The 27,297-nt window shown below is 44.6% G+C and overlaps 1 protein-coding gene and 1 pseudogene across 1 annotated transcript in view; one reads left to right on the top strand and one right to left on the bottom strand.

Annotated features, from left to right (window-relative positions):
- GRIN2B (glutamate ionotropic receptor NMDA type subunit 2B) overlaps positions 1–27,297 on the bottom strand; it is a 298,073-nt gene that overhangs the window by 50,900 nt on the left and 219,876 nt on the right. The window lies entirely within an intron of this gene.
- On the top strand, positions 9,950–10,426 carry LOC130832955 (40S ribosomal protein S15a-like; annotated as a pseudogene).

Raw genomic sequence — 27,297 nt, 5'->3', positions numbered from 1 at the left:
ACCTGTCTCTGGTAGGTGCCGCCTACTTTCATGTCCAAATTAGGCCTGCACAGCCACCACCTTTGTTCTCACGTGTCACTATAACACGGGCAGCGGCTTGGGGGCCTGGGCTCTTTTGTTTGGGATTGAGCCTGATGCTAGTTTTTTTCCAAGCATGCAGCCATATTTCACTTCCGTCTTCAGAGGATGTACTTCCCTTTATATGTATAGTCTCTTCCGTACTGTTGGTCCAGATTTTGGTACAAGTCTTTTTCTTCATATGGGTAACTACTGACTTTTAAAACAAAAATATCCAAATAGCTTCCCAGCCATGTGGAGATCTTAAGGTCCTCTGCCTTTGACTTGGGGGAGGTGGGGTTAGGGGAAGGGAAGACCCAGCCCTGGAGGCCCATGACGTTGGGTCATGTCCATCTCCAAGCAGCCCTAGTTACACCAGTGGCCAAACTGATATTTTCTGCATGTTCCATTATGTGAAAGAGACTGGGAAGCCCTAAAGTGCCTATTTTTATTTTTCCACTGCTATCATGTTCCCCCAATAGTCTGAATTTTTTCCTTTAAATCTGAATGTATTCTCTTTCATCATTATTGCTACTAGTCTAGCCCAGTGGTCCAGTAGCCCATCCTGGGATAACTGTAGGCAACGTCAAAGCTCACATAAGGTTTCTCCTAGAGTCCACTTTAGACACTGCTGCCAGAAGGCTCTTCTTAAAACATCATTCATCATATAATTTCTATTCAAAAATTTCAACAACCTCCCACCACTCTCAGGATTGTGTCCAAACTTCTCACCTAGATGGTCCAGGTTTGTGTGTTGAGCCTAATCTACCTTGAAAAAGTTAACTTCACTATTCTGAAACATGCGTCCTTTGTTAAAGTTGGAAAAGGGAGTTGTCGGTTTTGGAAGCTAACATAGGGTTAATAAGGAACAAGTCGCAACACGCTGGCTGCATTTTCTTTTCTGATACCCTCAGTGTATCTGTGAAACAAAGATGCTGCAGACATAGCATGCTGGCAAAGTTTTTTTCATGAAACTTGTGAACAAGATGGAATATAGTATAGATCCTTGTACACTTGATAGATTTGAATGGAGTTTAAAATCCATATGCAAAAAGAAAAAATAAAAGACTGTTTTAATGCATCAGTGCCAACACAGGAAAAAGTCTCTAGCGACATGTCAGGGGACTCTGGTTTTAGGAGTGGCCTGTATAGTGTTTCAGAAAACAAAATAGAAGTCATGCTCAGCAAACTGCAGATAGCACAAGCTGGAAAGGATAGAAGATATACTGTGATGCTGAATCAAGGTTGGAAGCGACATGAATTCACTGGAATAATGGACTGAACGAAGTGGAATAAAATTCAACAGTATTTATACTTAATGTCTAGCATTTAGATTTTTGAAAAGCAACCGCACAGTATTGAAAAGGAGATATTTCAAGGAATAGCAGTCTATACAAGCCATTGCAATGACAAATGGTGTATTTACAGACTCACAGCATCTAGCACAAGAGGCGAGGGGAGGGCACTGATCATCCCACTCTGCTCTGTGTTCATCGCACCACAGCTGAAAAGCTATGTTCTCATCCTATAATTCTATGATCAACTGAGTTTTTTAAACATAATTTTATTTATTTATTTATTTGGCTGCGTTGGGTCTTTGTTGCTGTGTGTGGGCTTTCTCTAGTTGCGGTGAGCAGGGGCAACTCGTCATTGTGGGCTTCTCATTGTGGTGGCTTCTCTTGCTGAGGAGCACCAGCCCTAGAGCACGAGGGCTTCAGTAGTTGCAGCACGCGGGCTCAATAGTTGTGGCACACGGGCTTCGTTGCTCCATGGCATGTGGGATCTTCCTGGCCCAGGGACTGAACCCTGTCCCCTGCATTGGCAGGTGGATTCTTAACCACTGCGCCACCAGGGAAGTCCCTGATCAATTGACTTTTATTTACTGTCTCATCCTCACTTCCCCAGCAGTAATCTATTCCCGAGGGCTCCTCCAGGATTCTTTCCCAACTTCCTGTCAAGCTCGCTGGATCACATCCTCACTTCACTTCGGCGCAGTGCAACCAACATCAACTGCACATCGGTTCTGTGCCAGGCACTGGGCTACGTGCTGGAAAAACCACAGCAGGCAGCACGTGTTGAGGGTTTCGTATGTGCTAAGCACCAGCCACATCCGGGACTCTCGTGAATCATCACAGCGAGCTTGTGAGATGGAGGCTGTTATTTCGGGTCTCGTTTTACAGGTGTGGAACAGACCTGCTCGTGGTCTCAAGGTAAGTGAGCACGGTGTCTGGAGCTGAAGCTGACCAGTCTGGCTCCCAGAGCTTGAGCTCCCAGCCACCACCCTGCACTGCTTCTCAGACAATGCAGGAGGAAGGCACGGTCCCTCTCCTCCAAGGACCGTCTCCCGGGGAAAGACACTATCTATGGACAATAATATCAAGTCGGGCTTTGGTAATTACCCTAAGAAAAGGCATAAACATTACTCTGGGATTCAGAGTAGAAGTGACTATTTCTGAAAGGTCTGACCGGGACCCTTCTTTAAGCTGAGCCTTGAAGTGGAAGTGACAGCTCGGTAGGTGAAGAGTGGTTTGTCTGCTGAGGTAACAGCAAGAGCAAAGCTGCAGAGTCCTGCAGCTGCTCCACGGAAAGACGCAGGGTGGTCCCTCACGCGTGGGGGGGGGGGGGGGTCTAGCTTAGTTCTCTTCCTTAGAGACCTGCTCCCTCCAGCCAGAAGATCTCTGTTACTCTCGGCAGCCGGCTGGACTGCACTCCTCTCTTCCCAACTTGTTCGATGGCTGGTGGTTTGGCTGCGGGCACCACGAAATCAGGGCTCCCTCTGCCCACCCTCGCCCCGAGTTGTTAAACATTTACCAGCTCACCACTGCCCAGAGGAACCAGATCATTCACTGTTTCACGCTCTTTACTACCTTATCTAGTGACTTTTTTTAAAATAAATTTATTTATTTATTTATTTATTTATTTTATTGGCTGTGTTGGGTCTTTTTTGCTGTGCGTGGGCTTTCTTTTTAGTTGCAGTGAGTGGGGGCTACTCTTCCTTGCGGTGTGCGGGCTCCTCACTGCCGTGGCTTCTCTTGTTGCAGAGCACGGGCTCTAGGCGCGTGGGCTTCAGTAGTTGCGGCACGTGGGCTCAATAGCTGTGGCTCACGGGCTCTAAAGCGCAGGCTCAACAGTTATGGCGCACGGACTTAGTTGCTCCGCGGTATATGGGATCTTCCTGGAGCAGGGATCGAACCCGTGTCCCCTGCATTGGCAGGTGGATTCTCAACCACTGCGCCACCTAGGAAGCCCCCAGTGACTTTTTAGATGTCTTGTCTCCTAAACGAAATTCTGAACGTGTCCCTAAGTATTTCTGTGACTATGGGCACATTTCTATAACTCTCTGAGCCTCAGTTTCCACATCTGTAAAATAGGGAGTGATTTCTAAGGTGCTTTCTACATAATCTCATGATCCCAGGATCTCTTTAGGACAGAGGCTCCCTACTATGTTTCCATCTGATTAGAGCCCAGTAAAAAGGTGTTTTTGGCTGTTATTCCCTGAAAGGAGGGAAGCATCTGATCTGTTTCTACAAAAGATTAGCTTGTCTTAAAGTCTTGATTTTTTTTTTTTTTTTTTTTGATTGTTTCTTCAAGGATGATTACAGTCAGAAGGAGAGTTAACAGATTTCTTCAGGACTGAAAGGAGAAACAGGTTTGAAAAAAAAAAAAAAAACACAACTCTGCTATGAATATCAGATGTGCAGCACCAATACACAGAACTCATGTTAAAGACTGTGTGTAGTTATCCCACATTAGTTACTTCAACTTCTTTGTGAAGCAAGACTGTTAGAAACAAGCAAACAACTCAAATTAAATAAAATAGGGACTATCTATGTAGAAGAATAAGGTATGTTTCAAGCAATTCTTCTTTTAAGGAGAAGAAGGTATGGTGAAAATATTATAAGCGGGAAAATTTGTAAAAGTAAGTAGAGAAAGAGAAGCCTGAGATCCTGAAAGGAAAAATCTTGAATTCTTTTCTAGGGTGTCTGAACCAGCGTGAGTATATCATATCGGAAATGCTGAGAGTAGGAGGACATGAGGTTAACAGGAAATATTTCAGAGAAAATCCAGTGAGAAAAACTGAATGAAAAATTTATAGTCAAGAGTAAAATATGTTCAGGAGGAAGGAAAAAACCTTAGGAAATAATGAAGAAAATGTCTGTAAAGCTCTCTGAATTCCTCAGAGGGAAGCACTAAACAAACATCATCTCCACAAGCACATTTAACAACAACATCTGTCTGTAAAAAATGCAGTTCCTGCCACACTAACATTTCAAAAGATCTCTTGAGACCTGAAATCATCTTTCTCAAGAGAAAAAAAAAAATCTCTGATTAGTTTTCTCAGGAAAACATGGAGTCATTTTGAGGGTTTCTGGTTGCTTCTCTCAGTACCAGCTGAACACCTGTTCAGCCAGGGATTTCTCCTCAGAAGGAAGTCTGCCTCACAAACTTACAGCGTGTTATTCCATAAGCTTTCCCTTAGGAAAATTCTAGAACCAATCTGTGGTGATTTGAGATGTCAAAGTCTTCCTTCTGCTGACAGATTTCCTCCACCACCAGCAGGGAAGCTGGCACCCATCAGGACCCTGGGACACATGGGGGCGGTACTCCTTCTGGAAGTCCCCGAATCTGTCCGCTGGGTGAACGTGTCCCCATGGAGAAGGGTGAGGGGCCCGGGCAGCGCGCGGTGGCTGTGACGACCGCCGCAGTCCTTGCATAGAGAGCAGAGGGCATCGCTCTCCCCAGGCGGCCTCTCTCATCTGCACACAAAGTCATCTCTCAAGATTCTGGAACAAAGCAGTTATTAGAGACTCTTTAAGCGTCAAAGGTTATTTTTCCCAAATCAAAGCATTTTTGTTTCTTACTGGAGATGACATCTGGATCTAACACTAAACACTTGCTGCTTATTTGAAGCCTTTGTCTGCTGTTGGAATGCAAAATCGAAAACTACATGTAACTTCCCTGAGCAAGCAGAAGGGACTGGCAGAGTCTCTGCCAGGCAGCCGGGATCTGTACCCCATCCCTTCCCAAAGTGGTGTCAATTGGGTAGCTGTGCCTGGCCATGTGTGGAGGCTTCCCCGGGGCAGGCCTGAGACTCCCAACAGAACAGAAATCTGAGGAGAGCACGGTACTCCTATGTCTCCTCCCCCAAAGCTACACATCTTAGCTTTGAAAGGTTAAGTCTGTGATAACACTTGATTTTGTTCAATCTTTATTTTTCTGTATCCATCCCTCCCCTCTATTCCTGGTAACCAAGTGAGTATTCTGGTGTATGACCATCCATTCTCTATATTCATATAAAATACATATACACACATGTAAGGAATGGATATGTGTGTACATGTGTGTGTGTATGTATGTATGTGTTTTTCCAAAATCAAGTCATAGTACACACGTCTCTGCAAACTTGCTTTTCTCAATTATACACCATGGGCTTCCTTCCAACTCAATAGAAGGCTGCCTAGTACTTTCTAATAATGAGTGCACCCCAATTTATTCAGTCATGCCCCTACTGATAAACATTTAGGATGTTCCCCCAAATGTAACCAAAACACATACTATTGAATACATGTCTTAGTATTTCCAAAGCATTAGTTCCCGGTAATAAAGTAGAATGAAAGGATATTTGTGTCTTCAAATGTGCTTGATGTTGCCAGAATACCTTACCAAAGGTTTGGAGTGACTAAAAGTCCTATCAGCAAAGCACAAGGGTGTGCCTTGCTCACTTTCTCACCAGCACTAGGTTGTCACCCCTCCTAAACGGTCACCAATCTGAAAAATAAATGGTACCTAATTGGTCTAATTTTCATCTCCTTGACTCGCAGTGGGCCGGAACACCCTTGCACGTCCGTTAGCCATTCTGATTTTCCTCTTTAATCCTCTACTCTCATCCTTCACCCATTTTCTATTGAGTTGTTTGTCTTTTCTATCTACTTGTAGGGAGCTCTGCTGTAGTATGATAGTAACCCTTTATCTGTCAGATGTGCTTGAAATATTCTTCTACTCTTAGATTTGTCTCCTGACCGTTTTTGGTATCTTTATGCATAAGCTTTTACTTTTACTTCTTCCTTTCAAAGTAAAATATATCTCTTTTTATACAGAACATTTGATTTCTCACCCTTACTTTAAAAAAAAGATTTACCCCACTCTCACAGCTTTTCTTTTCTTTAATGTTTGGCAGTGTTATTTGCGATACTAATTTAAACATAGAGCTAGGAATAAACACTAGAAAAACTAAGGTTATACAATGAAATGCATACGTTATAAACATTGACAATGGAAAATAAAATAGCATGTACTAAGAATCAGGGAATGGGAAGAAGTATACAAGCACTAAATTTATTTTAGGTGTGTCTCTAGGGTACAGCATGCAGTTGGCTTTTGCTTTGTAAGCCAACCTGAAAGTCTTTTTGTCTTAATACCTAAATTTTGTTCATTTATATTAATTAATATGATGCATTTGGCTTTGTTTCTCTAATATTTTGCTCTTTACTATTATTTATTTATCTATTTTTAAGGATAGTTGATTTATAATATTGTGTTCAAGTGTGCACCTAAGTGATTCAATTGTATTTTTTTAGATTATATTCCATTATAGGTTATTACAAGATGTTGAAAATAATTCCCATGCTTTACAGTATTCCCTGGTTGCTCATCTATTTTATGTATAGTAGTTTGTAACTGTTAATCCCATACTCCTTACTTGTCCCTCCTACCCTCCATCTCCCCTTTGGTGACCATGTTTGTTTTCTATGTCTTCTCTTGGTGTTCTTTGTTCTTACGTTTTTTGTGGAGCTTTTTCTACACTGTGTGTGGCAGATGGGCAGCTTTGCTTTCTGGGCTGCACAGTCTTCCCTCCAGCAGCCGCTTCCATGTTTCTCAAATGCTCTCCATCCTTTGTAGCCCTGCTCAGGCCGCAGTGCCACCACGACGCTGTGCCTTGCCACCCCTGCCCAGAGAAGTTCTATTTGATCTTCTGGAATCATTTTGTGGGTCAACTGCTCCCTCGGGCTATTGCATTAAAATGTTAGTTATCGTTTGATACACAAATATCTCTCTCTGAATGTGTCTTTAAGCACTCAAGGGCAGAGACTATATTATTTACCTCTTTCTGTCCCTCATACTGGCTTGAACAAGTGCGTTCTCGGTAAATTATTGACTGATGTCACTGGGGGACAAATACTTCACTTCATACCCTCAGAAAGCCCCCAGTGCCAGGTATCAGTCCAGTGCTCTTCCATGGAAAGGCTGTAGGAGGTATGGGCTGCCCCACACACTGCCTCTCTCGACTCTGCCTCTAGATCATAGAGGGGCCTTGGACAGACCCAGTTCCACGTGGATGGCTGTACGCAGAGTGGCGCATGTGCCACACTCCTTCCCCTAATCACGTGCCTCCTCAGTGATGTCTAGATTTGGAAAGCTAGGGCTCTGAAGGATGTGTTAGAAAATAATTTCTATACTCAAATTTGATCCATGACTGCCTTGACCTTTTGGTGCTTTGACACTTGCTAAGCTGGGCACCAGTGGCTTTGGGCACACACGCCCAAGGGAGATGCATCCAGCCACTCCTGCCTGGCACCTGTGTGGGTCTCCCAGTGGCAGCGAGACATCAGGTGTCATCTCAGGCCTCAGCTGCTATCCCTGGCTGACCCCTGCCCCTCCGAGAGAGCCTGGGGCTCCCTGGGAGTTATGCAGACCCGCTGCTGCTGCTGGCCACGGCCCTCTGTGTGGCTCCTGTGCTCCACGGTTCCTGCCTCCATCTGTCCTGCTCTGGAGAGTGAAGGAACGGAGACGTGGTGAGCTGGGGTAGAACCTGGGGCCAGGAATGGAAGGTGCTGATTCCATCGGCACCAGGGAACAGTTGTGGTCATTTCAGATAACACCATGAGCAGAGACGCGGTAATATTAGAGTCATTGTGGCTCTTCTGGGTCAGGCCCTGTGCCAGGCACTTCACACAGAGTGATGGCATCCACTGTCACCAGCTCCCAAATAGGTGGCTATTGTGGTGCCCACAGTAGAGGCAGAAAAACTGAGGCTCGTTGAGGGTCCAGGATGTCATCCCTGATCTGTTTGACCCTAGAGACCCGTATTTCTTGCGTTGTGCCATGTTGCCAAGAGAATACTCCTGACCTCTTTACTCCTTCCCTTCTGTGATCTCAGAGAGGAGAGAGTCTGTTCAGCTCCACAGCCTCCCCGCCTCATCTCAGCCTCCCAGAAGCTGGGACTGATGGCTGTGTCTGAAGACTCTACAGCAAGTGTCAACTGGAGTCTGTGGGGGTGGGGGGCACAGGCAGGATGGCAGCAGATGGCAGTGGGAGGCAGGGTGCAGACGAGCTGTGCGACCTGTGGTGAGTTATCCCATCTCTGGGCCTGGCGCACGGTGGTTTTACGCAAGTAGTATTTGCTGTGTTTCTCCTCCTTCTCCCCCTTCTCGCTGTTACTACTACTCCTACTACCAACAACAGCAGTGCGGCTCTTCAATGTGCTTACTTTCCTCCCAGAAACACAGTTCCCCCCTCGCAAGGGGGAAACACTGAACCAACTCCAACTTCTCAAACTCTTAATGCAATGTTTCAAAATGTCAGAGTGAACTGCATGCAATCCTTCCGGTTTCATGCAGTATTTTCAATTCAGGCGCAAATAAAAACAGAGATCACAAGAGTAAAATTGCTACAACCCTTCTACGTTTACCAGAGGCCTTGAACCCAACTGAGCCAGGTGTTCCTCTCCTAAAAACCCCTCCCTGGGGCAAGATGGATAGTTTAGAAAGCGTAGTAATTCTCTTAGGTTAGCGCATATTTAGCCTGTAAACAGTTTGCTAAACAGGCTCAAATAGGCTGAAAGACCCGACACGGTTTCCTCAAGTACCTGATACCTTCCTGGCCCAAGGGTTAGAAACCTCCTAAGCCAACTCCCCATCCTTGGACAGCCGTCCTCGGAGTCCATTCCGCAGCTTAGAGGGGCTCAGTTCCTGACGGCTGAGCCGCATCCACCTCGTCCTCTGATCTTACCTTTTTCCAAAAAAGGCCCCTCTTCTTGACCATCAAAACTGGGTCCTGAACCAAGCCCTCTGGGACATGTGGAACCAGGCAGAGAGCTCTCGAACGTCAACAGCACCAAGTCACGTCCCACCACCTCTGAGTCGACTTCCTCTTGAATCATGGGGCTCCAGACGTGTGTGCAACATGCCCAAAGCTTTGGTGGCTTGAGAATCCGGCTCAGCTGGGATGCCGACTGACGGACTGATGGTTGCGCGTGGTGTTACAACCTGCTTTGGGGGACTGGGCTACAGGCTTTCGTCACAGACATCACTCATCATCAGGTTCCCTTCACGCTGCTACCTTTATGGTTGAATTGCGCTGGCTCGGCAAGGTCTTCACTGGTATTTACATATGTATGTATGAGTGCATTCATTCATTCGCTCACCCCACTAAGTCACTCCAATTTATCATCTTAGTTAACTGCGTGGGCTTTGAAGTCAGAAAGGCCTAAACTGAGTCCTGGGTTTGGCTGTGTGTGACTCTGCACGAATTACCTAACCTTTTAAATTCTGGGTTGTGGATACCTGCTATTTTGTCTACTAATCAGCCATCCTCTGCCTGACCCCCGAACGCACACTCTTCCCCACCCCTTTCCTTAGCTCGGTCTCTCCTTTTGTGAACTGCCCCTTCCTTGATGCCAGTCACATGTTCCTCTGAGGGTGGGCATGTTATTATATCTCCCAGTCCATCCTCTGACCCAGTGACATCTGAGGGGTGGGCACCCGACTGGTTGGTTCGAATCCTTGGGAATTTTGACCTTAGGAACAAAGAGTCTTAAGTCAGTCTTTCCCCAGGAGCACAAGCTGTAATATCTGAAAGTCAGATGCTCTTTCCGCCACCTTTCCAGGCCTCCATAATGGTGTGCGTGGACGTCCTGGCTGATGCTCTCAACAGGGCCGAAAAGAAAGACAAACGCCAGGTTCTAATTAGGCCGTGCTCCAAAGGCACTGTCAGGTTTCTACCTGTGATGATGAAGCACCGTGATACTGGCGACTTTGAAATCATTGATGATCACAGGGCTGGGAAAATTGCTGTGAACCTCACAGGCAGGCTGAATGAGTGGGGGGCAATCAGCCCCAGATCTGATGTGGGGCTGCACGCATACCTGCGTGCATGCAAACACTCATTCACACGTTTGTAAATACCAGTAAAGACACTGCCAAGCCAGCACACGAATCCAGGAAGTCACACTGAAATCTAGAAAAATCGCAGAATAACCCACTCCCATCCTGTCAGTTGGTTTCATTCTACTGACAACCTCAGCTGGCATCATGGACCATGAAGAAGAAGGAAACACATAGGAGGGAGAACCCTTGGATTCTTTTTCTAGGGATGTAAAACATACATGCAAATAAAATGTCTCAGAAGAAAAGAAAATTAGAAGCTGCAGGCCACCATGTTTCGTACCCTCGGGGAAAACTGGCCGATGGGGAGAGAAGAATGAAGCCAGTTGCCAGAGGAAAGTATATACCAGTGAGAGGGCGAGCAAGGTACCTGAGAGTATCAGCGTTCTGGAGGCTCAGCCACATTCTCTTCGTGGGTTCTGGTGACACAGTCCAGCATCCTTATAATAAATTTGCCTTTTGCTTAAGTTCATTCAAGTTGCATGTTTACTCTTTAAAATCAAAATGGTCCTCATGATACACTGTTTATCTCCTCTATAAATGGCAACAGGTAATAACTATAACTATCTCCATGGGGTTTTGATGAAAATTAAATGAAATAATGTATCTAAAATGCTCTGCAAAATGCCTGGAACGTGGTGAGCAGTGAGTAAATAAATGATGCTGGTTGGTGGTGGTTGGTGTTTATCACCAACTGTCTGTGAACATCTCAGGGGCCAGGAAGCAGTTTGCGTCACCAGTGACAGGCAGGTCCCACCGCCATCCCTAAATAAGCACCCCCTGCATGGGACCTAGGAGAAGCAGGAGGCCTCCCCCCAGGTTCCGGGGTGTAGGCAGGGCCAATCAGTAGACTTCCCTTTGTCGAGTCCCACAGTGACTTGTGGTGGCATCGCCCACCAGCCCCCAGGCCGTGGTGGGGGGGGGGGGGTGTTACTTGGACAATCACAGGGTCTCCACTTGCAGCCAATCTCACTCAGCAGCTCCTTTGGTATCTTTTACCCACCTGCCCACATGCTAAACTCTGCTGCCAGGTCCAGTTATTTCCATTCCTTTCACCTCCCTTTCTATTTTCCACGGACCCCTCCCACAAATCCTTATCCCGGATTAAGAGCTTATAACCAGAAAGTTCCTATAAGATCTCTATATAAAGGTTTCAAAAGCCAAGCGGATGGTAGAAGCAGTATTTGACTCCAGACATTCTAATACCAGAGTCCTCGCTTTTTGCCACTCCTCCATATTGCCTCAAATATTGGATAAGACGCATTAAGAACTGTATCAGGCATGTTGTAATAAAGCTCAGTAAATGGTACTCAGCCAGAATAGCCTACCTCCCCTGTTCTCCTTAGGCAGCCCATGTGCCTTGGGACCGCCATAGCATCAGACGTCCTGGAGGCCCCGAGCAGCAGCAGGATGAAAGACACGACGTGGAAGCAGCACCACCATCCCAGGGGCACCACGTCCTCACGGGAGACTTCTGGAAGCCAGAGGTGATTATACTGCTCTTCAAACAATGCTTACTGAACCGATGATCCCTGCTTACTCTGCCCTTGGCCTCCTGATGAGTTTTATCACATCCTCCATCATGATCCTTCTCTGAATTTTAAATGTATTTAATGTTTAAAGACAAGGTTGTTTGAAAATATGTACGAATCTACCCATAAATCTTAGACACACAAGGCTAGCACCTCTATCAAGTACATCTCAGGACACTAAGAAAAATGATGCAGATGTTGCACATTGAGTGAACCAACCAAACAAACAAAATCGGGTTCTTGTGCAAATCTTCAGGAGCTTGAAAAAAGGGGCCAGGGCTGGAGCAGGACCTTATCAGGGAAGGCTGCGGAGAGTGGCTTTCAGCACTGCCGCGTGCTTGTGCACAAGAGCCGAACGGAAAGTAATGGGAGGGATTCTGGAAAAGGAACATATTGCATAAGTATAATGATGATGTTTTCCAGACCACAAATCTGAATGTAACGTCTGATGACTGTGAATGTGTTTTCAGGCACAATGAAGCAGCATAGTTGAGAGCGTGACCATCCAGGAAACCCAAGGCATAAGGTTGTGAATATATATGAAAAGAAACAAGGCATAAACATTGAAAAGGCACATAAAAATAACTGAGGCAATAAGGGAACACAAATAGAAGAGGTCAAACTCACTGAAAATGCATTAAAGTTGAAAAAGACTAGACCACGGAGAAAAGAAAAAAAATCATTAAGATGTGTGTCTGAGAAGGTCCCTTGTAGAATTCATAGAACAGTGTGCTCACACCTCACTAAGGCCATGCACACGAGGACTAAACCCCTAATAAGAACACTCTAAGACTGCCCAGGGTCTGCCACCCCTCTTTAGCCAGAAAAGGTCCATACTGTGGACAAGCATACTTGTTAAGTATGTAGAAAATAGCTTTTTTTCCAGAATATTCTGGACGGTGCGATCCCAAACTAGGATATTCAAAGTCATTCCTTTTCTCACTGAAATGTCTTCCCCCAGCTTTGCAGGGTGGAAATGGCAGGAGAAGATCTCAGTCTGGGTACTTCCCTGGTGGTGCAGTGGTTAAGATTCCACCTGCCAATGTAAGGACACGGGTTCGAGCCCTGATCCGGGAAGATCTCACGTACTGCGGAGTAACTAAGCCCGTGCACCACAACTACTGAGCCTGAGCTCTAGAACCTGCGAGCCACAACTACTGAGCCACAAGCTACTGGAGCCCGAGTGCCCTAGAGTCCACGCTCTGCAACAAGAGAAGCCTGCACACCGCAACGAAGAGTAGGCCCCTCTCGCCACAACTAGAGAAAAGCCTGCGTGCAGCAACGAAGACCCAACGCAGCCAAAAATAAATAAATAATAAATCTTAAAAAAAAAAAAAAAAAAAAAAGGATCTCAGTCTGGTCTCCATTCTCAGATATTCTATCTCTTGCCTGGATTTCTAGATTACTCCTAGCTGGTCCCTACCCACTCCAGTCTTATTTTCCTCCAGTTCATCTTTTTCTTGGCCCCAGATTTCTTAAAATGCAGATCTGACCCCATCCTCACGCTTCTCAAAGCCTGTCAGTGCCTCCTCATTCACCTACAGAAAACTACCCAACCTCCTTGGAAGAGGCCACATTTGCTCCCCACATTTTCCCTTTATTTTTCCTGCTCCCACCCACACTCCCTCCCTCTCTCTCTCTCTCTCTTCCTGCTTTCTTTCTGGCTTATCTCTTCAGATTTCCTAGCCTTTTACTCTATCTGATAATAACACACTACACTCTTTCTTACCTAATGTCTTCACTCATGCTGTAATTCTCCACTTTAAACCCCTGCTCTTCTGGATGAAACCCACTCAACCTTTAGGATTCAGCTTATATGGTATCAAGAAGCCTTTCCTCACCACAACCCCACGCTGGGTGAAGGGGTTAGGCATCCCTCTTTGGTACTCCCCCAAACACTTTGTACAAATCTCAACCCTGACCTTGTCACAGGGCACTATATTTAACTGCTCATGTGTCTGGTCTGCTCTGGCAGACTATGAGTTCCTCGATGACAGAGATGGAATATTATTTCTTTTTTCCCGAATTCTCAGCGTAGAGAATAGTACCACGATGGGAACTCAGTAATACTAAGTTAGCTGAATAAATGAATGAATGGGATTTCAAAAGAAGAATCTGCTCTTAGCAGCTAATAACGGCGCATGGTGATTCTCCTAATGATACTAATATTTACTGAGCATTTACTATGTGTTGGGGACTGCACGTGCACTATCACATTTCATTCTCAGGATAGTCATATAAGATAGATACTGTTTTTACACCCATTTACAGTAGGTTATTCTATTAACGGTGCCCAATGAATCATATGTCTCAGTAGCCACGCCCTTGTGACTTGCTTTGACCAAAAGGACAGCAAAAAGTAGAGACTTGGTGAGCAACAGTGCAAAGGGTCTTGCCTTCTTGGAACGCTGCTGACAACCCTGAAAGAGCTTGGGCCTGCCGCCTTGAGGATGAGCACACATGCAGAATGAGGTCCAGCCGACAGCCAGCTGGACACACGCGTGAGGCCATTTTGGATTACCCACCCTCGGTTGGGCCACCAGATGACTACATCAGGTGAGTGACCCCACGTGAGACCAACCCAAGGGCCACCCAGCTTAGTCCAGCTCAAACTATCCCAAAGAATAACGGGTAATAAAATGGGAGTTGTTTCAGGTCACTAAGTTTTGGGGGTGGTTGTTACACAGCAGAGGTTAACTGGAGTACATCCGCCTCGGGAAAAGGCTATGCACAGCTGGCATAATCAGTGAAGAAACTAGAAGCAAGAAGAAAGATAAATGGAGACAGAATTAAAAGACAAAATAGCACAAAGTCCTTTAGAGCTCTTTAATATAAATAAATACAGTGCTGACGTTAAGTCTTTCTTAATTGTAGTACTGTTAACAGTGTTAAATGCAGAGTTGGAAACCGGGATTGCAGGCCCAGCCCTACCCCTGCCAAGTCCCGTGAATGTGACAAATCAGCCTCTTGGAGTCTGTTTCTTTAACAGCAAAGTGGGGAGTTATGTATGTCTGTTCACAGGGATAGTCAACTTATCTCACAGGGCTGGTAGAAGAATTCAGCTGTGTAACAAATTGTCCACAGGTAAGTATCAATGTTATTGCAATCAGTGAATAACTCTGGTTCCCAACAATGACTAGCAATTTACCCACGAAGCAACATAAGCGGGTGGGACAGTGAGGGAAATTCAGAGGTTAAAATTGTCACCATGTTTCCACTATCACATACTGTTTCTCTAACAGGTATTTCAACACCTTTCGTATCAGTGGTATCTTATCTTATCGTTATCTTGTAGAAGGTGCTCTTGGGATATCTTGTATAACCCTTTTCTTTTTCTCCCCAGTGTTTATAATCTAGTTTCACGTCATCCACTAAAGGCCAGGGGGATACCTGGTCTCAAAGCAAAAGCACTGGGCCAGGAGCGTGGACTTGCTCAGGCTCTGCCTCTAACCAGCTGTGGGACCTTGTTCCTTAACCTTCCTGAGCCTGATTCTCTGTCTGTAAAATATGAGGGTAACAACATTTATCAAAACTCCCCCAAAAGCGACAAATGTGATAATGTGTGTGGAAATGTCTTGAAACTGACTATTCCCTGCACAAAGTCAAGTTGGTATCAAGCAGAAAATACCCAATGTTTAGAGGTATTTATTTATTTAGAGGTATTTATACTGAGGATATGCCAGGCACTGGGCTAAGTGGTAGATTTCCCAGGGGAAAAATGGGGAAACTGACATTTTGAGATGCAAGATCATTTGCCTGTGGTCACATAATTAATAAATGGCTGAATTGGATTCAATTCCTTATCTGCCTCTCTCTAAAGCTTGGGCCTCTTGTATCATTCTGGGCAGCCTCCAAATGAAAACTCCTCAGCCCCCAGGAAAGCAAAATTATTGGCCAGGTAGTTTACCATTAAATGGGGTCACCAGCTTGTGGCTAAAGAAACATGATGAAAAAAGTGCTGGGGGAGAAAAGGCCTGTTTACAAACACAGCTTAACTAATTAGTCAATTCAGACGAGGCAGAAGAGGCGGGTTTCCAGATGCCTGACATGGAGGATTAATTAGCAGAGAGAGGAACCAGTCCCTGGCCCTGGATTTCTGTCCAGAGCACATGGTGTGATTAAATGATGAAACTGCCTCAGTGCCCCTCACCTAACTTAACTAAAGCCACTTAGCTGGGGAAAAAAAAAAAAAAGCCACCTTATGGAGAATGACAACTGAATTGAAAAGGTTCCACCAACTAAAGCCTCAAGTGCAGTCCAGGAAAGAAAGTGGTTTCCAGTGTTTCTAATTCAAGTTATAAAAGGTCAGAATAAAATTAAAGTGTCATTAGGTTATACCCCACTAGCACTTGGAAATTCCAAATCTGTACCTACTAAGGTAAATAAAATGGAAACACTCTCATTGCTACCAGGCAAAGCCACCAGCTTCACTGCCACTGTCTTCATGGTTGCAATGGAAGTATGATTGGAAAAAGCCAAAGTACCCACACCACTGCTTCCAATTTCTACTTCATTTTGCTTATTTAAAGGATAAAGGATTATTCAGGAAAGAGAGATTTACTGTACTCACCTGAGTGATGGTAAATATAAAGTTACAGTAAATATACATGATCTCCACGGGGTACTGGGTCCATGATCCCTCCCATTCCCCACCAGGTACCAAAATCCAGGGATGCTCAGATGCTCAAGTTCCTTATATCAAATAACACAGTACAGTCAGTGCTCGTCTCCTTGGAAACAGAGCGCCAACTGTATGTGTGAAATCTGCAAGGATCACAACCAAACGAGGTTGGGGCAGCCTAGGGGAATACATAATATGGAGTCAATATTAAATGAAATGTGTACTGTTCCAGCTTTCATGTGACTTTATGATTCAAAGTCACTTTCCAGGAATGGATCCCCTCTCTGCTTCCAGTTAACATTTCCTAGGGGTTCTAAAAGCGCTCCTAATTTGTTGTGTATGTTTTTGTCGGTGAATTTCCATGTATTCTGCAGTTGTTTGGGACTTGTCCTCTGCCTAATTAAGCAGAGGAAGTTAATGAGGTATGAAGTGACTTCGTGCCACCCAGTAAGTAGAATACAAAGTACACAGGAAGAAGTCAGTGAGGGATCAGGGCGAAGAGTCAAGGGAGGCTTGAGGGTTAGGTCTGGGCAGAGGGTGGAGGGGCACAGAGACCAGGAGAGATTCCAAGGGAAGCGGGAGTGGTGGTAAACGTAGACTCTTAGATCTGGAAGTGATCTAGAGAGATTCAGTGGTTTTCAACCAGGCTGTATATTAGAATCACCTATAAGGCTGTTAAAATGCTGACTCCAGGACATGGAAGCAACTAAAATGTCCATCGACAGATGAATGGATAAAGAAGATGCGGCACAGTTTCCCCTTCACCCCCCGCCCCCTAAACTGAGACAAAGCGAGAGAGTAGCACAGACATATATATACTACCAACTGTAAAATAGTCAGTGGGAAGTTGTTGTATAACAAAGGGAGCCCAACTCGAGGATGGAAGATGCCTTAGAGGACTGGGGCGGGGAGGGTGGGGGGGACTTGAGGCGGGGGAAGTCAAGGAAGGGAGGGAAGATGGGGATATGTGTATAAAAACAGATGATTGAACCTGGTGTACCCCCAAAAAAATAAAAAAAAAAAAAGAAGAAGATGCGGCACATACATACATTGGAACATTACTCAGCCATAAAAAGGAATGCAATTTAGTTATTTGTAGTGAGGTGGATGGACCTAGAGTCTGTCATACAGAGTGAAGTAAGTTAGAAAGAGAAAAACAAATACCATATGCTAACGCATATATATGGAATCTAGAGAAATGGTACTGATGAACCTAGTGGCAGGGAAGGAATAAAGATGCAGATGTAGAGAACGGACTTGAGGATACGGGGTGGGGAAGGGGAAGCTAGGACATAGTGAGAGAGTAGCATTGACATATACACACTACCAAATGTAAAACAGACACCTCCTGGGAAGCTGCTACAGAGCACAGGGAGATCCTTTGTGAAGACCTAAAGGGGTGGGATAGGGAGGGTGGGAGGGATGCTCAAGAGGGAGGGGATATGGAGATATATATACACAGATAGCTGATTCACTCTGTTGTACAGCAGAAACTAACACAATACTGTAAGGCAATTATACTCCAATAAAGATGAAAAAATTAAAAAAAAAATAAAGTAGGTTATTGTCTATACACTAAAAAAATGCTGAATCCTGGGCTCTGTCCCCAACCTCGATCTTGGAATTACAGGATGTAGTCTAAAGGATAGTATTGCAAAAAAAAAAATCTCCCCAGGTGATTCTCATGGGTGGCAGGATTGAGGACCACTCATCTATAGTGACCTCTTCATTTCACTAAGGGGGAAACAAGGGAAAAAATATGGGGAAGCAAAAGAGAGAAGCAAAAAATATGGGAGCCAGTGGTGGTAGATGAGATTCCACTGAGTAGCCCTGAGCAGCTTCACACTGGCTTTATGCGGAAAGGATTTCTCACGACCTGGGATTCTTCACCTTGTCAGGCTGTCGCAACTGGGCACGTTCGTAGATCCCATTGTTAACATGGAGTGAGGCTGAGGGGATTTAGACTAGTAGTGATTAAAGTGTGGTCCCCACACCAGCCCATCAGCATCACTTGGGAGCCTGTCAGAAATGGATGTTCCCAGGCTTCACTCCAGACCCCATGAATCAGCAGCTGTGGGGGTGGGACCCAGAAATCTGGGTTTTAGCACACCCGAGGCACACTGAAGTTTGAGAACCACTGGTTTAGACCATCATCTTTCAGAACTGGGTCTTTAGAGGCAGGAAGTAGAGTGGGTGCAGATAGTAGTAAGAGGTACATGAGGACACTGGCCCCTGCAACTAGGGATGAAGGATGGGGTTTTCTTCTGAGGAATCAAGGACCACAGGGTAAAACACATCTCCGTCTACAAGAGTATTTTTAATGTTTACCATGTGTCACCTGTCTGGCTATAGTTTACTGGTGGGAATAAAATGTCTTTTCTGCCCTCGAAGAGATGTGAGGCCAAACATACATTCCTGCTTTGATAAAGTTCCATTTTTGCCTACGATGGGGGTTATTTCGGTACCCTACCTGGTCTTAACTTTAATATTTCTATTTCAACTCTTGATTATGTCTCAAACTAGATAAGAAAATTCATATAATAGTAAAAAAAAATCAACATTTTATTTGCTTGCAGAATGTATTCACAACTCACACCCAGTCAGTGACACAAGCACCCACCCCCAAATGCTCCCCCACTTGTTTCTCATTCTCCCTTGGCTCTGGGCCCTTCTCAGCGCCTACCACACAGCTGTTGACAAGAGGAATATGCTGAGATGATGGAAGAGCCGGGTCACAGCAGATGATCCATTTATGGATAAAATAAAAAATGTGTGTCCCACTTGGCTGACCATGTCAGTTCTGAGCTGCTGTACATACAGAAGAGATACTTCATTCCCAAGATGGATTTCAAAGCAAAATGAAAAACCCATATGATTTGGCCACGTTCCTACTCATGTTTTAACTCACCCTAGAATAAAAGGTAGAGATCAGCTCTTTGACCAACAACTCTTTACTGATCACGTGGGCTGTGCCAGGCTCTGCGTGAGACCCTGCAGAGGACATAGAAGGCGCTGACACAGACTCTGCTGTCAAGAAGCTTGTAGTCGTGTCTCGATATGCACCAGGAATTGGTTCTAGGACCCGTCAAGGATATTATATCTATGAATGCTCAAGTCCCAGAGTTGGCCCTCTGCATCTGCGGGTTCCACATCCTCAGATTCAACCAACCCCAGTTGGCTGGATTCAATCCTGGCTGAATGTGAGGATGCAGAACCTGCAGATGCAGAGGGCTGACTGTATCATAAAATGGAGAAGAAAGAAATGCACATACTGAAATATACAACTTATACCACCTGGTGGATTGGCTATGGTGGGCTAACTGCTGTAACAAATAGTCTGTGAAATGTATTATAACTCCAACACTATAGAATTTCATCTCAGGTTCATGTAACTGCACTGAGGTGGCCAGGGCAGCCTCCTCCGTGTAGTTATTTGGGGACCCAGGCCAACGGAGATGCTTCCATCTTCAACGAGAGGCTTTTAAGGTCCCCATGGAGGTGTTTCCATTGCAGCTAGACAGAGACAGAAGGAGCATATTGAGGATTTTATGACACCCATCACTCTGCTCATGTTGAATTGGTTGGCCGTCAGTCATATGGCCACACCTGACTAAGAGAAGGTGGAAAATAGAGTCCAGCTGTAAACCCCCAAGACGAAGAGCAAACACAGTCTGGAAAATGCCTACAGCCTCTGCCATACTAAGCGTGGTTGGGGAGAGGGTGTGAAGCTCGGTGGGGAGGGAGATTGGTAATAGCTTTCTCTATATATGTTGGTCTTGTTGCATTGTTTCCCATTATCATGTTTTACTTTTGTAATTTTTGAAGACCCTGTTACCTGTACTTATAGCTACTGCCTTGACTTTCCTAGAGCTCTAAGGAATACTAGACAGTACAGTCCACTCCAGGGATGAATGTTATTAGGAGGAGAAATTGAGCAAGAGAGGGGGGCAGCAACATTCAAATGATGCTACTTTGACGTCGTTCTGTCCCTCCTTTTAGCCAGTAATTCATTGCTTAATGCCAGTGCATGAAAGCCACTTCAGCGTTGGCACTTATCAGGAAGCAATGGATTTCGTTCAGGTGCCTGGGCCAAGAGAGGTCCAGTAAGGCAGGACATCAAATGAATGTTTGTTTTGGGGTCTGATGGGATATTAATGCTAAAAGGAGATTGAAAAATACAGAGTGTAGAGGAATGTGAGAAGAAAAAATCTCTTCACATGGAGAAAAGCAGGATGGTGAAACAGTCTGCAGTGCTAAAGAGTGGTTGGAAATGGAGAGAGGACCATGTGCATTTTTTCCTGTTTTCTACAAAGAAGGGAAATCAATAGACCCTCCTTAAAAGCTCCCTGTGGGCAAAGAATAGATACCTATCTCATTTCTCCCCTTCACTACCCTGCCAGCACTTTCCCAGACACCGTTTTATCAGTTCAGCGTACGGGGAGGAGCAGAGGAGGATGGAAAAGCAGCACACATCTGGACTGACAACCCCCCGCTGCTTTTCTGCAAAGATAATTGTCTAATGGGAATCAACAGACACTCAGCGTCTGTTGGAAACAACAGACGTAAGCAGTCATCAAAACGTTGAGTGTGGGCACAGAAAGATTGACATGTATGCAAACCTGGGCTCTTTAACTTGGTTCATCTGAATCTAGCCATTCGCTTGCTTTAAGATATTCTGCTTCATGTAGACAGGTAGTGGCAGCGAGGAAATGAGTATGTGTTTGAGTTCCTGTGCATTATGCTGGGAAAGATATTTTACACCTCTGGCATTTGATGGTGGAAACATAAGCTCAGAAAAAAACTTTCATATACCAATAGCTGTAATTACAAGTTTTTGTTCTTTAACTCATTCATTCATTCACTCAACAAATATACACCGCTCAGGAGACAGGCACTTTTCCAGGTGCTGAAGATAGAGGTGAAGGATCCAGTCCCTGTCCCCAAGAAGTTTACATTCCAGTGAGGGAGAGAGACAGTAAGCAAATATATAATAAAGTGTCAGCTGGAGAGAACTGCTATTAAGAAAAGAGGATGGCACGTGATGGGGTTTAGACAGGGTGGTCAGGGAGGTTTTCTTTAAAGAGGTAACATTTGAGTCGAAGCTTGAATGAAGTGAGGGTCCTGGGAATATCTGAAGCAGGAATTATATTTCAGGTGGAATTCTGCAAGGACAACGATCTCGCAGTGGTACTTTCCTTGGAGTGTTTAAAGGACACCAAGTTGGCCAGTATGGCAGCTTGATTTAGGACAGGGAAGTTTGAGTCCCCTCTCAGACATCCCAGTAGAAATATCAGTGAGCAAGTAGGCATAAGAGTCTGAGTTCAGGTGAGAGTTACAGACTGGAGATATAAACCTGGGAGACATCCACACATAGAAGATCTTGCAGGTCAAGGGATTGGATAGTATGAACTTGCCCTTTCCAAGCAAACACTAGACCATGGACTATAGCCACTAGGGAGAACAGTATGGAGGTTCCTTAAAAAACTAAAAACAGAGTTACCATATGATCCTGCAATCCCTCTCCTGGGCATATATCTGGAGAAAACTTGAATTCAAAAAGATACATGCACCCCAATGTCTGTAGCAGCACTATTTACAATAGCCAAGACATGGAAGCAACCTAAATACAGATAAGTGGATAAAAAGATGTAGTGTGTGTATATATATATATATATATACACACACATACACATACACAAATGAATATTACTCAGCCATAAAAAAGAATGAAATAATGTCATTTGCAGCAACGTGGATGGACCTAGAGATTATCACACGAAGTGAAGCAAGTCAGAAAGAGAAAGACAAATATCATATGCTATCACTTCTATGTGGAATCTAAAAAATTATACAAAAGGACTTATTTACAAAACTGAAATATACTCACAGATATAAGAAAAAACTTATGGTTACCAAAAGGGATAGGAGAGGGGGAGGGGGATAAATTAGGAGTTTGGGGTTAACATATACATACTACTATATATAAAATAGGTAAACAACAAGGACCTGCTCTATAGCACAGGCAACTATACTCAATATCTTGTAATAACCTATAGTGGAAAAGTATCTGAAAAAGAATACACATATACATTTAAATGAATCTCTTTGCTGTGTACTTGAAACTAACACAACATTGTAAATTATCTGTACTTCAATAAAAAAAAAATAAAGACCATGGACAAGAAGTTAATATGTTCTGAAAGCTAACAAGAAAAGGCAGGGTAGCAGAGTAATGCACAAGAAGAGGTGTTTACTTAGGCTTGGGGGACCGGGGTGGCTTCCCTGAGCAGCTGAGGTTTAAGTTGGAACCTGGAGTTAGGACTCCCACATTCATAACTATGCTCACTGCTCCTCTTTGCCTATTTTTGGTCCTAACACTCATGGCCCATATTGAGCAGGTTGAAAAAGATATACGTATAGAAAAGGACAATGAGAAAATTGTGCATCTGTGTACATTTCCTTAGGAAAAACATCAGTTGGCGTTCTTCGATAAGATGTTCCGTCTTCAGTAAAGTTTTGACATCTACCGGTGAAAGGAAATGTCAGAATTTCCATACATTTTGCATTTGCAACAAGAAATCACTCATGGCTTAGTCAGCATTTTCTCAAAACAATAACGATAATCTCGACGCAGAGCCTCATCTATGCTAACAAACCATTATCCTTCCTTGCCCAAGCATAAACAGGCCCCGAAGAAAAGGTTTACTACTTTTCCTCTCTGTTTAGGACATTAGATCCTTAATATACACTTAGATGCTGTACATATTAAGATGCCTGTCCACACAGTCCACCAAATATTTCAGTACTTTTTCCTTTTCCTTTCTACTTTGGGCACCAAATCACTAAAGTCCATGCTGCATCAGTACTGTACATTGTTTCATTAACTCAAACAGAGCTTGGTTAAGAGTCTGGGCCAAAATGATGTTACTGACCTGTAAATAAGTGTACAGGTCTGACTGGCAGAGGGGATTTAAAAGACACAAGATTAGATTTCCCACTGAAGTGGAAAGAAAGCCTTCTACTCTTCAGAGAGACCTGCTGTCATTTTTGCACTGTCCCAGATGGTGAGAGTTATGTACTCCTTGACCTGAGCCAAAGACGATATAAGAGAAAACAAAAGGATAAACAATACCTGCTCAAAGAAACTGAGCAAAAGCCCATCTTCAATGGCTTAAATACACAAGACAAACTTTCCAGACAAGGACACCTCCCCTGACCCTGGTTTCTACACTATTGTTTATAAGGTACCTTAAAAAAAAATATCATAGGAGACTAGTCCAAGGTATTCCACAATACCTGGAAACGACAGTAATAGATTTAAAGGACTTTGACCTCTGTGATTTTTAGTTTGATGAGGAGTACACCAAGGCCAAGATATGTCCATATGCATCCATAGTGCACGCTGAATGGACGTGGACGGACAGGTACTGGCAGAGGCAATCCCTGGGCACGGACCACTGGTCAGAGAAAGTAACATCTTGGGGGAAAAGCCATGTCTTCCAAAGAGAGTCAGAGCTGGGGATTGTAGTTTTCAATCTGGCCCTATGTCAACAGCGCAGGAAATGGTCTTCTTAACTTGCAAGTTAAACACGTTTCCAGAGTGCAGAAGTCCATCTCTGTTTGTGGAAGGGTGCTTGAACTCACGTTTCAAAATGGTCTGTGTTAATAATGCAAGTAACAGAGCACAGATGTCATCCTTTAACACTGAAGAACCGTTTGGCAAATGAGAGTGGAGAGTGGAGGGAGCTTCTAGTAAGTCACATCACGCAGAGAACTGTGCACTCCCAGTAACCTCAGTACAGCGAGCCACAGCCTACACCTGTCAGTGGAAACGGGATGGGTCTGAGTTTTCTGGGCATAGAACGTGGCTCCTCTTCTTACCCTACTCTTGGCTCCCCTGTATATGGTAGCCCACTGTGAAGAAGAGGCTTTCTCTTCCCCTTTGTTTAATCCATGGGAAGGAAACAGGAAATGAAAGATAACATTTATGGAATACCTCCAATCTCCCAATCCCTGAGGAAGGTCTACATACCCAGTGAGGTAAGTTATATTTTCTGTTTTTTACTGAGGAGAGAGAACTGATGTTCAGGAACGCTGAGTAACTTGCCCAAGGTCGTGGAGCCAAAAGTTGCAGTGTCAAGATTCAAACCCAGTTGTCTCCTCCAAAGCCACATTCTTTCCAGGGGAGGCAGTCTGGTTCTGATCATGCCTATCCTCCTCAAGGTCCCAGCAAAATTTCAGGAACAATGCTTTTTGATTCATACACTGTGGCAAGCAGTGAGCAGCGGGCCCTAGTGCCAGAGAGTGCCTTGGACAGGCCACAAAAATAAAAAGATTCTGCAGTGGCAGAGGCAGTAAAAGCTGTCACAGTGTTCACAGACAAGGAGGAGGTCTGCCCTAATACCAGCCAAAACCTGCGGTTTTCAGCAGTCATGGTGTCAATAGCTTTTTCATACCTGACGACCATTAATAGGTCACTTCTCAATGTTCAATGTCCCATTTCCTTTCAAGTTCCCACACGTGTTCCATTTGCTGTCCTTTTAATCATCCTCTTATTTTTCAATAGGCACTCACCAGGTTCTCTTTAATTCCTGTGGAGTCTGCAGTTTTCAACAGGATCCAGTCCTCCGGCAAGATTGGAAAAGTACAGCACGTCTTGGAAGGAAGATGTCTCGATCAACACTTAGAACGCGCTTGTCAGACGAACTCCGCGTCCTCTGCTGGGGTTTCACACTTCCCTCCCCTCATTTCGCTGCGGCCTCCTTTCCCTTCATTTCTTACCTATTTCTCCTACCATTGCTCCTTCTTTTTTTCCCTTTCCATTTTCCTCCACTCATTTTCTCCTTCCATCTTTCTCCCTTTCACTTAAATTTCCCACATTCTTTTCTTCACCCTTCTCTTCCTTTTATATTTTTAGAGGTCAATCAGTTCCGTTTTAAAAACACAGGTGTTGCCGTCACACAAACCTAGTTCAAAAGCTGGTTCCTGGACTTCCTTGGTGGCGCAGTGGTTAAGAATCCGCCTGCCAGTGCAGGGGACACAGTTCGGGCCCTTGTCCAGGAAGATCCCACATGTCGTGGTGCTACTAAGCCTGTGCGCCACAACTCTGAGCCTGAGCGCTACAGCCTGTGCTCCGCAACAAGAGAAGCCACCACAATAAGAAGCCCACCAATTGCAACAAAGAGTCGCCCCCACTCACCACAGCTAGAGAAAGCCCGTGCGCAGCAACGAAGACCCAATGCTGCCAAAAATAAATAAATTAAATAAATAAATAGATAAATAAATAAAAAGCTGGTTCTTACACTTCGTGTGCTCTCAGTGTGCCCTTAGTCGAGTTACCATCCTGCCCCTTCCCTCAGTCTTCCCATCTGTAAAGTATAGTTATCAACTATATTCATGGCTAGGTCTGTATATTAAATGAGATAATCTGCGTAAATTCAGTTCAGGGCTTTGGATGGAAGTAGGACAACCCCCCACCCCCGACTTCTGTCCTGTCTCCGGTCCTGCTGTTGTAAATCCTACCTTCTCTCTGTCCCTCTCCTAGCTGTCGTCTCTGGTCCTGCCTCAGCATCCAGCTCATCTCATCCCCCTCACTGTGTTATGGTTTCCCTCTGGCTGACTTCTCCTCATGGTCCACGCTCCTCTTTTCTGAGTCCACCCTTATGTGGAAATAATTAGACATCATAGAATATTGCACATAGACAAAATGTTCAAGCACCTCAACAACATGCTGATTTTAAAGAATGGTAAGAACAACAGTATTAAATGCTTCTGGACCATTCTGAATTACCTATGAAGAATGAGGAGCTTAGGGCCAAAGAATGGCCAGGTGGCCCGGTACCTGCAGGAACCAAATGCGTGACTGAGAAGAAGCCCACCTCATACCACACTTATTACCTGCCCAGATAACAAAGACAATGATATTTTTTAAATTGAAAGTTTTTAAAATTTGTGAGCAATATTAACCACTGGTGCTTATACCAGATTACATTTTGGTGGACGTAGCTCTACTCAAGGAAAACAATGTAGGAGGTAAGCCTTCCACAAAAACTTCGGACTCATAGTTCTCCTTTCCATAAAGCGTAGCACCACCACACATGGACACTGACTTGCACTGCTGCACATGGCGACCTCTGCTACCTAACTGCATCGTGTTTATTTCCAGGTCCTCTGTGACTCACGCATCTTTTGGTAGTTTCAGCCTGACCTGCCATTTGCATGTCTCAGACTTTTCTTGTCTTTATTTTCTCTGAGTTCTCGACTTCCCTTTGCCCTTGTCTTGACTGAACTTCATCCTGTTGGTTTCTGATTACTTGTCCAATTTGTTGAGGTCATTTCCAATTCTAATCGCATCCCCCAAGGCTTTAGCCTCCACTTTAGATTCAGCCTCGTCTATGAACTTAATGAGTATGTTGTTGCTGCATCCAAGTCATTGATGGCAGTCTTAACTAGAAGTGGATCCAGGACTGGGCCCTGTCACCATTCTTCTGTGTTTACTTGTCAAAAGAAATGTATGTGCAGGTGCTTTAATGATGCTTAGAAAATATAAGCCTCTCTTCCTTTCAGAATCTGGGGTCATTCGGGTAGAATTTGTGACATTTTTGGCAATTCAAGTCTGTAGTTCCTTAACAAGCCCAATTAAATAATCCAAGTCATTGCTCAAAACATAACTTTCTTTCTTTAAAGAAAGTCTCATTATTTTGAATGTAAAAGTCAGTACCTATTTTCACTGTTCTTCCCTGGGAATCACTCACAGGCATATGCAGCCCTGCTGAGGGGGTCCTGGGAGGGGAGGGCAAGGCCCTGGCTTTCAGTCCTTCCATCTCTGCCATTCAGCGTAGGACCCTGGGTGAGTCACTGAACCTCTGTCAGCCTGGACCTTCTCCTCATCAGTAAATGAGGGGCTCCGATCAGATGCCTGCAA

The sequence above is a fragment of the Hippopotamus amphibius genome, chromosome 12 (assembly GCF_030028045.1).
Source record: "Hippopotamus amphibius kiboko isolate mHipAmp2 chromosome 12, mHipAmp2.hap2, whole genome shotgun sequence".
Taxonomy (NCBI): domain Eukaryota; kingdom Metazoa; phylum Chordata; class Mammalia; order Artiodactyla; family Hippopotamidae; genus Hippopotamus; species Hippopotamus amphibius.
This window is presented reverse-complemented; position numbering and strand designations above follow the sequence as displayed.